Below are 13,058 nucleotides of genomic sequence, written 5' to 3' on the forward strand. Positions count from 1 at the left end.
AGGAATAATGGTAGGAAGGACTATTACTTACGGGGCGAAAAACTGCAGCATGCGACGGTAAAGAGGGACCTCGGGGTCCTTGTGCATGAGTCGCAAAAACCCAGCCTACAGGTGCAGCAGGTGATCAGGAAGGCTAATGGGATGCTGGCCTTCATAGCAAGGGGGATTGAATATAAAAGTAGGGAGGTCTTGCTGCAGCTGTATAGGGCATTGGTGAGGCCGCAGCTGGAGTACTGTGTGCAGTTTTGGTCACCGCACTTACGCAAGGATATTTTGGCCTTGGAGGGAGTGCAGAGTAGGTTTACTAGGCTGATACCGGAGTTGAGGGGGTTGAGCTGTGAGGAGAGGCTGAATAAACTAGGCTTGTACTTGTTAGAGTTTAGAAGAATGAGGGGAGATCTCATTGAGACATATAAGATGATGAATGGGATGGATAGGGTAGAGATGGAGAGGCTCTTCCCGCTCAGAAAGGACAGTAGGACTAGAGGGCACAGCCTCAAGATAAAGTGGGGGCAGTTTAGAACGGAGTTGAGGAGGAACTTCTTCACTCAAAGGGTGGTGAATCTCTGGAATTCTTTGCCCGTTGAAGTGGTGGAGGCTGCCTCGCTAAATATTTTTAAGACGCGGGTTGATAGGTTTTTGATAGACAAGGGGGTTAAGGATTATGGGGAGAGGGCGGGAATGTGGAACTGAGACACGACAGATCAGCCATGATCTTATTGAATGGCGGGGCAGGCTCGAGGGGCTAGATGGCCTACTCCTGCTCCTATTTCTTATGTTCTTATGGGTCCATTGAAAATCTGATGGCAACAGGGAAGAAGCTGTTCTTGAATCAGCTGGTGAGTGACCTAAAACTTTTGTGTCTCTCTGAACTTCTAATGCATTTACATAACTGGAAACCATGGATGAACAGGGATATCTACTACTTGCTGAAGTCCAGGTCTGAGGCGTTCAAGTCAGGTGACACTGACTTGTACAAGAAAGCCAGATACGATCTAAGGAGATCCATCAAAGATGCCAAAAGACAGCACCAGACCAAGCTAGAGTCCCAGGCTAGACAAACCGACCCCCGCTGACTATGGCAAAATCTACAAGACATAACAGGCTACAAGATGAAGGCACATAAAATCGCCAGCTCCAATGCACCCCTCCCTGATGAGCTCAATGCATTCTACACCGTTATGAGCAAGAGGTCAGTGAGAGCATGCCCTCCATCTTGGAAGCCCTGGATGAACCTCTACCTGGAGTCACCATTGCATATGTCAGAGCAGTTTTTTTGAAGGTCAACCCACGGAAAGCAACTGGCCCGGATGGAGTACCCGGACATGCACATAGTTTTAACAGACATCGTCATCCTCTCTTTACAACAATCTGAGGTCCCTTTCTGCCTCAAGAAGATGACCATCATCCCGGTACCCAAGAAAATCAATCAGCGTGCCTTATTGACTATCGGCCAGTGGCTCTGACATCCATCCATGAAGTGCTTTGAAAGGACAGTCATGGCACGAATCAGTTCCAGCCTCCCAGACTACCTGGATCCACTACAGTTTGCCTGTTGTCGTAACAGCAGACGCCATTTCCCTGGCCTTGCGCTCAAACCCTGGAACACCTAGATAACAAAGACAGCTATGTCAGACTCCGGTTTATTGACTACAGCTCAACCTTCAACACTATTATTCCCACAAAACTCATCTTCAAACTCAGGCCTAGGCCTTGTAATTGGATCCTGAATTTCCTAACTCACAGACCACAATAAGTAAGGACAGGCGACAACACCTCCTCTGTGGTCATCCTCAACACCAGTACTCCACAAGACTGTGTTCTCAGCCCCCTACTATGCTCCTTATACACCTATGACTGCAGCCAAATTCCCCTCCAATTCGATTTTCAAGTTTGCTGACGACACCACCATAATGAATTGGATCTCAAACAATGACGAGGCAAAGTACAGAAATGAGATAGAGAATCTGCTGAACTGGCGCAGCAACAATAACCTCTTCCTCGGTGTCAACAAAACAAAGAAGATTGTCATCAACTTCAGGAAGCATAATGGAGAACATGCCCCTGTCTACATCAACGGGGATGAAGTAGAAAGGGTCAAGAGCTTCAAGTTTTTGTGTCCAGATCGCCAACAACCTGTCCTGGTCCTCTCATGCTGACAAGATGGTTAAAAAAGCCCACCAACACATCTACTTTCTCAGAAGACTAAGGAACTTTGGCATGTCAGCTATGACTCTCACGAAAGTTTACAGATGCACCATAGAAAGCATTCTTTCTAGTTGTATCACAGCTTCTGCTCCGCCCAAGACCACAAGGAACTACAAAAGGTTGTAAATGTAGTCCAATCAATCACGCAAACCAGCCTCCCATCCATTGACTCTGCCTACACTTCCCACTGCCTCGGCAAAGCAGCCAGCATAATTAAGGATCCCATGTACCCCAGACAGTCTCTCTTTCACCTTCTTTTGGGAAAAAGATACAAAAGTCTGAGGTCATGTACCAACCGAAACAGGAACAACTTCTTCCCTGCTGCTGTCAGACTTTTGAATGGACCTACTTTGCATTTTCTACACCCTAGCTATGACTGTAACACTACATTCTGCATTCTCTCATTTCTTCTCTGTGAACAGTATGTTTTGCCTATATAGCACGCAAGAAGCAATACTTTTCACTGTATGTTAATACATGTGACGATAATAAATCAAATCAAATAAATAAGGAAACCAGATATGGTCTCATTAGTGCCCTGCCAACAGAAACTCAGCCTCCCTATTTTGGTTATCATTTCCCACCACAATAAATGATAATATTCTATAAGCTTTACTACTTACTTGCTGGACATGTATACCAGCTCTTTGTGATTCATGCAGTGTGATAACCAGATCCCTCTGCACTTCAGAGCTCTACTATCTTTCACCATTTAGATAATAAGCTTTTTTATTCTCCCTGCCAAAATGGACAATTTCACATTTGCCCACATTATACTCCATTTAGCAGATTTTTGTCCACTCACTTAACCTATCTTTGTTCCTTTGTAGCCTCTTATGTCCTCTTCACAATTTACTTTCCTTACCCCTCTTTGTGTCATCAGCAACCATAGCTTCAGTCCCTTCTTTTAAGTCATTTATATGAATTGTAAAAAGTTGAGGCTGCAGCACTGATCTGTGTGACACACCACTCATCACATTTTGTCAACCAGAAAAAGACACATTTATGCCAACCCTCCGTTTCCTGTTAGCTAGCCAACCTTCTCTCCAGTCCATCACACAAACCAGCCTCCCATCCACTGACTCCATCTACACATCCCACTGCCTCAGAAAAGCAGCCAGCACAAACCAGGATTCCATGCATCCCAGATATACTCTCTTCCACCTTCCGTTGGGAAAAAGACACAAAAGTCTGAGGTCACTTACCAACTGACTGAAGATCAGCGTCTTCCCTGCTGCCACCAGACTTTTGAATGGACTCAGTTAAACTAATCTTTCTCTATACTCTAGCTATGGCTGTAAAGTACATTCTGCAGCCTCTCCTTTCCTTCTACCCTATGTATTCAATGAATGGTACGTTTTGTCTGTATGGCGTGCAAGAAATACTTTTCACTGTATACCAATACATATGACAATAATAATAAAAATTAAATCAACATACAGGGATCAGCTTAGAATCATAGAATTATAGAACAGTACATCTGCAACAACATACAAATCTTATTATGACCTTGCTACAATATACTGGCCTCACTATCACCGTTTAGCATCATACATGTCTCGCTGTGGTCTTACAGCAACATACAGGCCTCACTGCAGTTTGCAATGATATACAAGCCTCATTGCGGTCTTGCAACAACATACAGGCCCCACTGTGGTCTTCCAGTAACATACAGATCTCATTGCAAGAACAAACAGGCCTTGCAGCAACATATAGGCCTCACTACAGTCTTGCGGCAATACACCGTATTACTGCAATCTTGCAGAAAGGCTTTTTGATTTTCGTCATCAGAGAAAATTCTTTCTCTGAATCTATCCTCTCAAATGCTTTTTATCAATTAATATATCTGATTGAATCAACTCTGGACTTTTTAAACATGAGAATACAAACCAAATGTAGCAACCTGTCCTCATAATTTCATCCTTTAGGCCTTTGTATTATTTGATGAAATTGTGCTGTATGTACTCCCTTCAAAGCCAGATGGGCTGCACAGCCGAACCATTAGCTTCTCAAGGGCAATTAGGTCTCATAACAAATGACTAAAATAAATAAATGTACAAAGAAGTCAAATCACATCATATGCTTCCTAAGGTATAGTGCCCATAACTAAACACAGTATTCCGTTAAAGGATGTATACATCTGAAACATCACTTCTTCACATTTGTATTTCATACTACATTGAGATTCTATGAATCATTTTGATTTTTTTTAACCTGAATATAAACTTTTATGGAACACCTAAATCCCCTTGTTTCTCCACAGCTTTTAGTCTCTAACTATTAAGAAAATATTCTGATTTGTCTTTCGCAGATCCAAGATCAATGACGTCATACCGAACTTCATTGAACATTGTTTTGCTCACTTACTTAATGGCTTTGATTTTACAGGGCGCAATGGTCCCAGCATCCCCCTCCCCACCCATCCAGCTAAAATGTCAAGGGATGCCTAGCCATCAGAAGCGGTTCATAGCCACATTACAGCCAATTGTCTGGTAAAGAATGGGAACAGGGCTACCATCTCTCAGGGTCAGAAAGTCCCGCCTCGGTGAACCAATCAGAGATCAGCTGCTCTCCAGTACTAGCAATACCACTGGAAGTGGTGGCTATTATAACGTGTTGGCCATAGTTCAGTCAGTCTTATTAAGGTATTTGTAATCTTAGGTAGTTCCCCAGTAAGTATTTATTAAGTACTAGAAACTGTAAAGCAAGCTGGATACAAAATTGGCTCATCACAAGAAACAGAGAGTTTGATGAATATTTTTGAGACTGGAAGGCTGTTTCCAGTGGTGTTCTAAAGGGCATAGTTCTAAGCCCCCTGCTTTTTGAGATATATATTAATGATCTGGATATAAATATAAGAACATAAGAAATAGGAGCAGGAGTAGGCCATCTAGCCCTTCGAGCCTGCCCCGCCATTCAATAAGATCATGGCTGATCTGTTGTGGCTCAGTTCCACTTTCCCGCCCTCCCCCCATAACCCTTAATCCCCTCTCTTATCAAGAACCCATCAACCAATGTAGGGGAAATGATCAAGAGATTTGCAGACAACACAAAAATTAGCCGCACAATGGATAGTGGCATTATTGTCGACTGCAGGAAGATCTCAATGGACTGGTCAGTTGGGCAGAAAAATATCAAAGGGGTTTCAACCCAGAGAAGTGTGAGGTGATGATTTGGGGAGGTCAAACAAGGCAAAGGATTACACAATAAATGGGAGGATTCTGAGAAAATAAGGGACCTAGGAGTGAATGTTCACAGATCTTGGAGATAGCAGGACAGGTTGATAAGATGGTCAAGAAGGCTATAGAATCCTTTAATTTATTAGCTGAGACATTGAATATAAGAGCAGGGATGTTATGCTGGAGTTACATAATATGTTAGTTATGCCTCTTGGGAACTGTGTGGGTAAAATGCTCTTTCGGAGAGTAGGTGCAGACTCGAAGGACCGAATTGCCTCCTTTTGCTGTAGGGATTCTGTGGATCTGTTTGCTTTAGCAGAGAGGTCAGTGATTAGGACACATGGATTTAAAGTGCTTGCTAGAAATATTAGAGGGGTTTTGAGGAAAATGAATTTCACCTACAGGGTTATGGGCCTTTAGCCTCATTGTCAGAAAGGGTGGTCGAGGCAGAAACCCACAACTCATTTAAAAGGTGTTTCAATAAGCACCTCAAATGCCTTAACCGCAGGATTACAGACCAAATACTGGAAAGTGGGATTAGGCTGGTGCCTAATTTTTCAGCTTGTGCAGACATGTTGGGCCAAGTGGCCTCTTTCTATGCCAAAAACTTTCTATTATTCGATATACATTGGTACAGTAAGAGTCCAAACTAGGAGCTGTCTTCATACTTGTTTCTACACACCATTAAAAACCCATCTCATTCACTGATGCTCTTTAGGGAGTGTAATCTGCCATCCTTACCCGGTCTGGCCTACATGTGACTCCAGACCCACAATGTGGTTGACTCTTAAAATGCCCTTTGAATTTGCCCTTTGAAATGGCTAGACGAGTCAAGTAATTTAAGATGGGCAAAAAATGCTGGCCAACTCAGCGATGGCAATGTCCACATCCCATGCATGAATTGCATGGGATGTGGACTTCAATGTCCATCACTAAGCATGGCCAGTAGCACCAAAACAGATGGCGACACAGTGATTAGCACCGCGGCCTTACAGTGCCGGAGTTCCACGTTCAATTCTGGCCATGGGTCACTGTCTGTATGGAGTTTGCATGTTTTTCCCGTGCCTGCGTGAGTTTGCTCCGGATACTCCAATTTCTTCCCACAGTCCAAAGATGTGCGGGTTAGGCTGATTGGCCATGCTAAACTGACCCTAGTATCAGGGAGAATTAGCAGGGTAATGCGTGGGATTACGGGAATAGAGCCTTGGTGAGATTGTGGTTGGTATAGACTCGATGGGCCGAATAATGGCCTTCTGTACTGTAGAGATTCTGTGGCGATTCTATGATTATGGACCAAGCTGGCTGGGTCCTAAAGGATGTAGTGGCTAAACTGAGTCTGCAAAACCAAAAAAGGGATGAGCACAATTGACTTTATCCACCCCAATCTGAATCTGTCCATGACAGTAGTGCTAAGAGAGACCACCACACAGTCATTGTGGAGACAAAGTCTCCAAAGATACCCTCCATTGCTTGTGGCACTATCACCGTGTTAAATGGGAGAGAAAAAAGAACAGTACAGTATAGGAATAGACCCTTCAACCCACGAAGCCTGCGCCGATCACATTGTCCTACCTGCACCAATCAACTGTATCCCTCAATACCCCGCCTATTCATCCAAATAAGTCTTGAATGTTGCTAACTATCTGCCTCAACCACCTCATTTGGCAGTGCATTCTGGGCTCCCACCACCCTCTGTGTAAACCGCGCCGCCCCCCATTCCCCCACACATTTCTACTGAACCTTTCCCCCCATACCTTGAACTTGTGTTCGTCGCCGCCCCCCCTCCCCTCCCCTCCCCACAATGACATGGCAGATTGTCTTTTCTGCCTTGAGAAAATGCTTCCTTATCCATGCCCCTCATAATTTTATAAATGTCTATCAGGTTGCCTCTCGCTCTCAGTCTTTCCAGGGAGAACTATCCCACTTTATTCAATCTCTCCTCATAGCTAGTACCCTCCACACCAAGCAACATCCTGGTAAATCTTTTTTGTACTCCCTCCAACCCCCATGTCCTTCTGGCAGTGTGGTGACCAGAATTGGACACACCATTCCAAATGTGGCCTAACTAACGTTTTATATAACTAACATAATTTGCAAACTTTTATACTCGATGCCCTGGCTGATGAAGGCAAGCATGCCATGTGCTTTCTTCACCACCTTTTCCACCTGTGCTGCCACTTTTAAGGACCTGTGGACCTGTATCCCAGATCTCTGTGTGTCTATTCTCCTTATGGTTCTGCCATTTGTTTTATAGCTCTCACCTGAATCGCATCTACCGAAATACATCACCTTGTCCAGATTAAGTTCTATCTGCCATTTCTCCGTCCAATTTTTCAGTCTATCTATATCCTGCTGTATTTTCTGACAATCTTCAAAACTATCTGCAACTCTGGCAATCTTAGTATCTTCCACAAACTTGTTAATCAGACCAATTACATTTTCTTCCAAGTCATTTACATATATATTACAAACAACGGAGGTCCCAGCACTGATCCCTGTGGAACACCACTAGTTTCAGATTTACATTCAGAAAAATACCCTTACACCATTACACTCTGTCTTCTTTGGCCAAGCCAGTTCTGAATCCATCTAGCTAGTTCACCCTTGATCCCGTGTGATTTAATCCTTCGTACCAACCTATCATGAGGGACCTTGTCAAAATGTTTTACTAAAGTCCATGTGGACAATATCCACAGCCCTTCCCTCATGAATCATTTTTGTCATTTCCTCAAAAACCTCAATCAAATTAGTGAGACATGATCTCCTTCGTACAAAACCATGCTGTCTGTCACTAATAAAACCATTCAGTTCCAAATGTGTGTTGACCATATCCCTAAGAATACTGTCCAACAATTTCACTGTCACTGATGTCAAGTTCATTGACCTATGATTACTCGAGTTATCCTTACTTACCCTTATTAGATAACGGGACAACACTGGCTAGCCTCCAATCTTCTCGGACATCAACTGTGGGCAATGAGGAAACAAAGATTTCTGTTAGAGGCCCAGCAATTTCCTCACTTGTGTCCCTTAGTAATCTGGAATAGATGCCATCTGGCCCTGGGAATTTGTCTACCTTAATTTTTTTTACTATACTTAACACTTTCTCCCTCAATGGTGACTTGCTCTAGAGGGTTTAGATACCTCTCCAAGACACCACCAATCAACGTGTCCCTCTTTTTTGTGAATACTGATGCACAGTACTCATTAATGGTGTCACCCACATCCTTTGGTTCTACACATAATTTCCCTCCTTTGTCCTTAAGAAGACCAACTCTTTCTTTAGCTACCCTTTTGTTCCCAACATACGTATAAAATGCCTGTGGATTCTCCTTAATCCTGCCTGCCAAGGACGTTTCATAACCCCTTTTGCCCTCCTAATTTCCTGTTTGAGTTATTTTGAACTTTCCCTATATTCTTCAAGTGCTTCATCTTTTTTAGTTGCTCAGATGTTATGTATGCATCCCTTTCCTTTCTGATTAGACTCTCAATTTCCCTGATCATTCACGGTTCCTGAATCCCTTTTTCCTTGTCCTTCCTTTTAATAGGCACATACCTGTCCTGCGCTCTGATCAACTGCTTCTTAAAAGACTCCCAAATGTCAGATGTGGATTTATCCTCAAACAGCCTCTCCCAAACAACAGCCTCCAAATCCTGCTTAATCTAGCTGTAGTTAGCATTTCACCAGTTTAGATTCCTAATCCTAGGACAACACTTGTCCTTTTCCATGAATATCCAAAAACTTGCAGATAGATTTCAAACATCTAGCAAGTCAAGACTGGGGCCTTTCAGCAACAGCAGAATTGTACTCAACTACAGTCTGCAACCTAATGGCTTGGCATATCCTGCACTCAACATTAACACCAAGCTTGGGGCTCAATCCTCATACAATGAAGAGTGCAGAAGGGCATGTCAGGAACAGCAAGGAAAGCAAAACAGTTCTACAAGCAATGGATCAGATCTGAGTTCTGCCACACCCAGTTGTGAATGATGGTGGACAATTAAACAACTCACTGGAGGGGGAAGCTCCACAAATACCCCCATCCTCAGTGATGGAGGAACCCAGCACATGAAGCATTTGCAACAGTCTTCAGCAAGGATTGCCAAGTGCCATCTTAGCATCCTCCAGAGTCTCCAACATCTCAGATGTGAGTTTCCAGTCAATTTGATTCATCCCACGTGATAACAAGAAATGGCTGAAGGCACAGGATATTGCAAAGGCTATGGACCCTGACAATATTCCAGCAATGGTACTGAAGAAATGTGCTGCAGAACTTGCTATGCCCCTAGCAAAACTGTCCCAGCAGTGCTACAACACTGGCATTTACATGGCATTGTGGAAAATTGCCCAGTTATGTCTTGTGCATATGAAACAGGACAAATCCAACCCAGTCAATTACTGCCTCATCAGTCTATTCTCAATCATCAGTAAAGTGATGGAAGGAATCATAGGCATTGCTATCAAGCAACATTTACTCAGCAATAACCTGCTCACTGACACTCAGTTTGGGTTTCACCAGCATAACTCAGCTCCTGACCTCATTACTGTCTTGGTTCAAACATGGACAAGAGAGCTGAACTCTGGCAGTGCAGTGAAAATGACTGCCCTTGACATCAAGGTAGCGTTTGACCGAGTGTGGCATCAAGGAACTCTAGCAAAATTGAAGTCAGTGGGAGCTCTCTGCTGGTTGGAGTCTGAAGATGGTGTAGTGGTTGGAGGTCAATCATCTCAGCTCCAGGACATCCCTGCAGGAATTCCACAGGGCACTATCATAGGCCCAACCATCTTCATCAATGACCTTCCATGATAAGAGGTGGGCATGTTTGCTGGTGATTGCACAATGTTCAGTACCATTTGCAACTCTTCAGATACAGAAACAGTCCATGTCCAAATGCTGCAAGACCTGGACAATATCCAGGCTTGCACTGATAAGTGGCAAGTACATTCACACTTCATAAATACCAGGCAATGACCCTCCCCAACAAGAAAGAATCAAACCATTGCTCCTAGTCATGCAATGGGATTACCATCACTGAATCCCTCACTATTAAGATCATGGGGGTTACCATTGACCAGAAACTGAATTAGCCTAGCCATATAAATACAGTGGGTGAAATATCAGTCAGAGGCTAGGAATCCCTGTGACAAGTTATTCACCTCCTGATTCCACAGAGCTTGCCCACCAAGCACAAGTCAGGAGTGTAATGGAATAGTTTCCACTTGTGGATGAGTGCAGCTCCAACAACACTCAAGAAGCTTGACATCATCCAGGGCAAAGCAGCATGCTTGATTGCTACCCCTTCCACAAGCGAGCAATTCCTCCACCATCAACAAAGAGTGACAGTAGTGTGTCCCATCTACAGTGTGCACTGCAGGAACTTAGTAAGTTCCTTATAGGCAGCACCTTCAAAGCTTACAACAACTACCATCTAGCAGGCCAAGGATCGCAGGTCCCTGGGAATCACCACCTGGAAGTTCCCCTCCAAGTCACTCACCATCCTGACTTGGAAATATATTGCCATTCCTCCACAGTCACTGAGTCAAAATCCTGGAATTTGCTCCCAAAGCGCATTGTGGATACACGTACAACTCAGGGACTTCAGAGGCAGCGTATCAACACCTTCTCAAGGGCAAGTAGGGATGGGCAATTTTTGCTGGTCTAAACAGTGACACCCATATTTTATAGATGAATTAAGCTTTTAAGTTTATTTGTTAGTGTCACAAGTGGGCCTACGTTAACATTGCAATGAAGTTATTGTGAAAATCCACTAGTTGCCGCACTCCAATGCCTGTTTGGGTACACTGAGGGAGAATTTAGCATGGCCAATGCACCTAACTAGCTTGTCTTTTGAACTGAGGGGAAACCAGAGCAAAGAACAAAAGAACAAAATCAGCCCGGGAAACAGGCCCTTCGGCCCAATGAGCCCGCGCCGCCATCTCAACACCACCAGTCCCCTTCTCCCCCCGTGACCCCTATCTAATGTTTTATGGCCATCCAGATTGAGGGAAACTGATTTAGGGACAATTTATTCCTGCCAATCAGCCTAACAGCACATCTGAAATAAATTGTCTGAACTTTGCTGCTGTGGAAAAAGTGCAGTGTTCCCTTTGTAGTGTTTAACACCGCTTTTAAAAATTCACTTCCTCCACCACCATTGCACAGTGATTTAGCGACTTGCCAAAGATGTTTCAATAGTGCTCCCAAACCTATGCTCTTTACCACCTGGAACAGTGTTATACAATACCCTTGTCGCTGGTCACATGTAGTGAACTGACAACACACATGCAGAGGATTGATTTTTATTTTGAATTGTGAATCTTTGTGTTCAAGTTGCAGCATTGGGTATGAGTATGGGTGTCATTCATTAGGCCATTATTTATCATCCACGCCTAATTGAGTGAGGAAGAATCAACCCTGTCGCTGTTGGACAAGAATCACATATCAGTCAGACTGTGACAATGTTCATCAGAATATAGTTTAATTATTGGAATTTCGAGTGATCTAGAAGATGAAGGGCCACTTGCTCAATGAAACAGGAAAAATAGTCTATATTTGTTATCCTCTCTACATCTGTTCTCTCAGGGTGTCTCTGGCCATACGTTTAGTTCAGCTGAACCACTTTATGAAGTACTGTGAAAGCAGCGCTGGCGTTCAGGAGTAGAGCAGTCAGTTTGCTCTCAAACGCTTTATTGGGGAATCTAGTGTTGAAGGGAATGCAAACCAAAATACAATGTGTTTGGCTGGAAGGAGGCAGTTTTCACCAAACAGTGAGACGCATGAGAGATGGCCAGTGCTGCATTGCTGTCAGTGAGTGTTGATATGAGCAGTTTTGTCAAGCTCAAGTAGTGCAACAACATCGAAATATAGTTTCTTGGCCTTTTGGCTAAGATCAAGTGTAGTATCAACATGCTGCACTTGGTTACATTAGGTTACATTTTAGTTTCATTTGAAGCAATTTTTAAAAGTGGCATCTCGGCCTTTTGGCTAAGATGCAAATGGGATCAAGCCCTGGAGGAGGTGCAATGCCTACTCCAGTCAGCTTGGATCATGTAGCTCAAGCCTAAGACAGGAGGTGAGAGCCCTGTCTTGTCAGCTTGGATCAGGAATGTCTCAACTAGTTGTGACTCTAATTGGACTTGATTTGATTGATTGAACTGGAATAAAAAATTTTTAAAAACATCAAAATATATTTGGGATTCATCGTAATAGATTTGTTAAAATGAAGATGGAAAGAAATAGGATAGTATTGGCACGAAAGGGGAGATTAGAGGAGGTTGGCCATGGGCCAGTGACCTATTAAATATCTGGACACTGTGTTTGAAAATGGCAGAATGTAAGAAAGGCAAGAGTCAGAACACAGTAGTCAAGATGTTGATTCTTTCAATCACCACACTTCCCCCAAAATCTTCGTATTTATCAATCTTGATATGATAAAGATAGTGGGTGGATCTTACCAAAAAAATTCTCAGTGCCATACGAGCACGAAAACAGGAGAAATTTGTGCCTTTTTTGGGTGACTTAAAAATCAAATCTTATCTGACTCATCAGACCAAACCAGTTTTCGACTAACAAGTGGAGTGGACAGGGCATAGCTCACCCAAAGGCCAGCTGATAGCAACAGACGTTGCCATAGCGCATGTGCAGATCTTTGAGCTATGTGAATACAGAG

At 43.5% G+C, this 13,058-nt stretch overlaps 1 protein-coding gene and 1 non-coding gene across 2 annotated transcripts in view; both read left to right on the forward strand.

The window, feature by feature from the left end:
* shank3a (SH3 and multiple ankyrin repeat domains 3a) overlaps positions 1-13,058 on the forward strand; it is an 823,427-nt gene that overhangs the window by 636,219 nt on the left and 174,150 nt on the right. The gene's annotated exons all lie outside the window — the stretch shown is intronic.
* Positions 12,253-12,447, forward strand: LOC145355663 (U2 spliceosomal RNA). The gene has a single exon (XR_013889021.1). It is a non-coding gene; the product is annotated as a U2 spliceosomal RNA (small nuclear RNA).

The sequence above is a fragment of the Carcharhinus amblyrhynchos genome, chromosome 19 (genome assembly GCF_965287045.1).
Source record: "Carcharhinus amblyrhynchos chromosome 19, sCarAmb.v2.hapA, whole genome shotgun sequence".
Classification (NCBI taxonomy): Eukaryota; Metazoa; Chordata; class Chondrichthyes; order Carcharhiniformes; family Carcharhinidae; genus Carcharhinus; species Carcharhinus amblyrhynchos.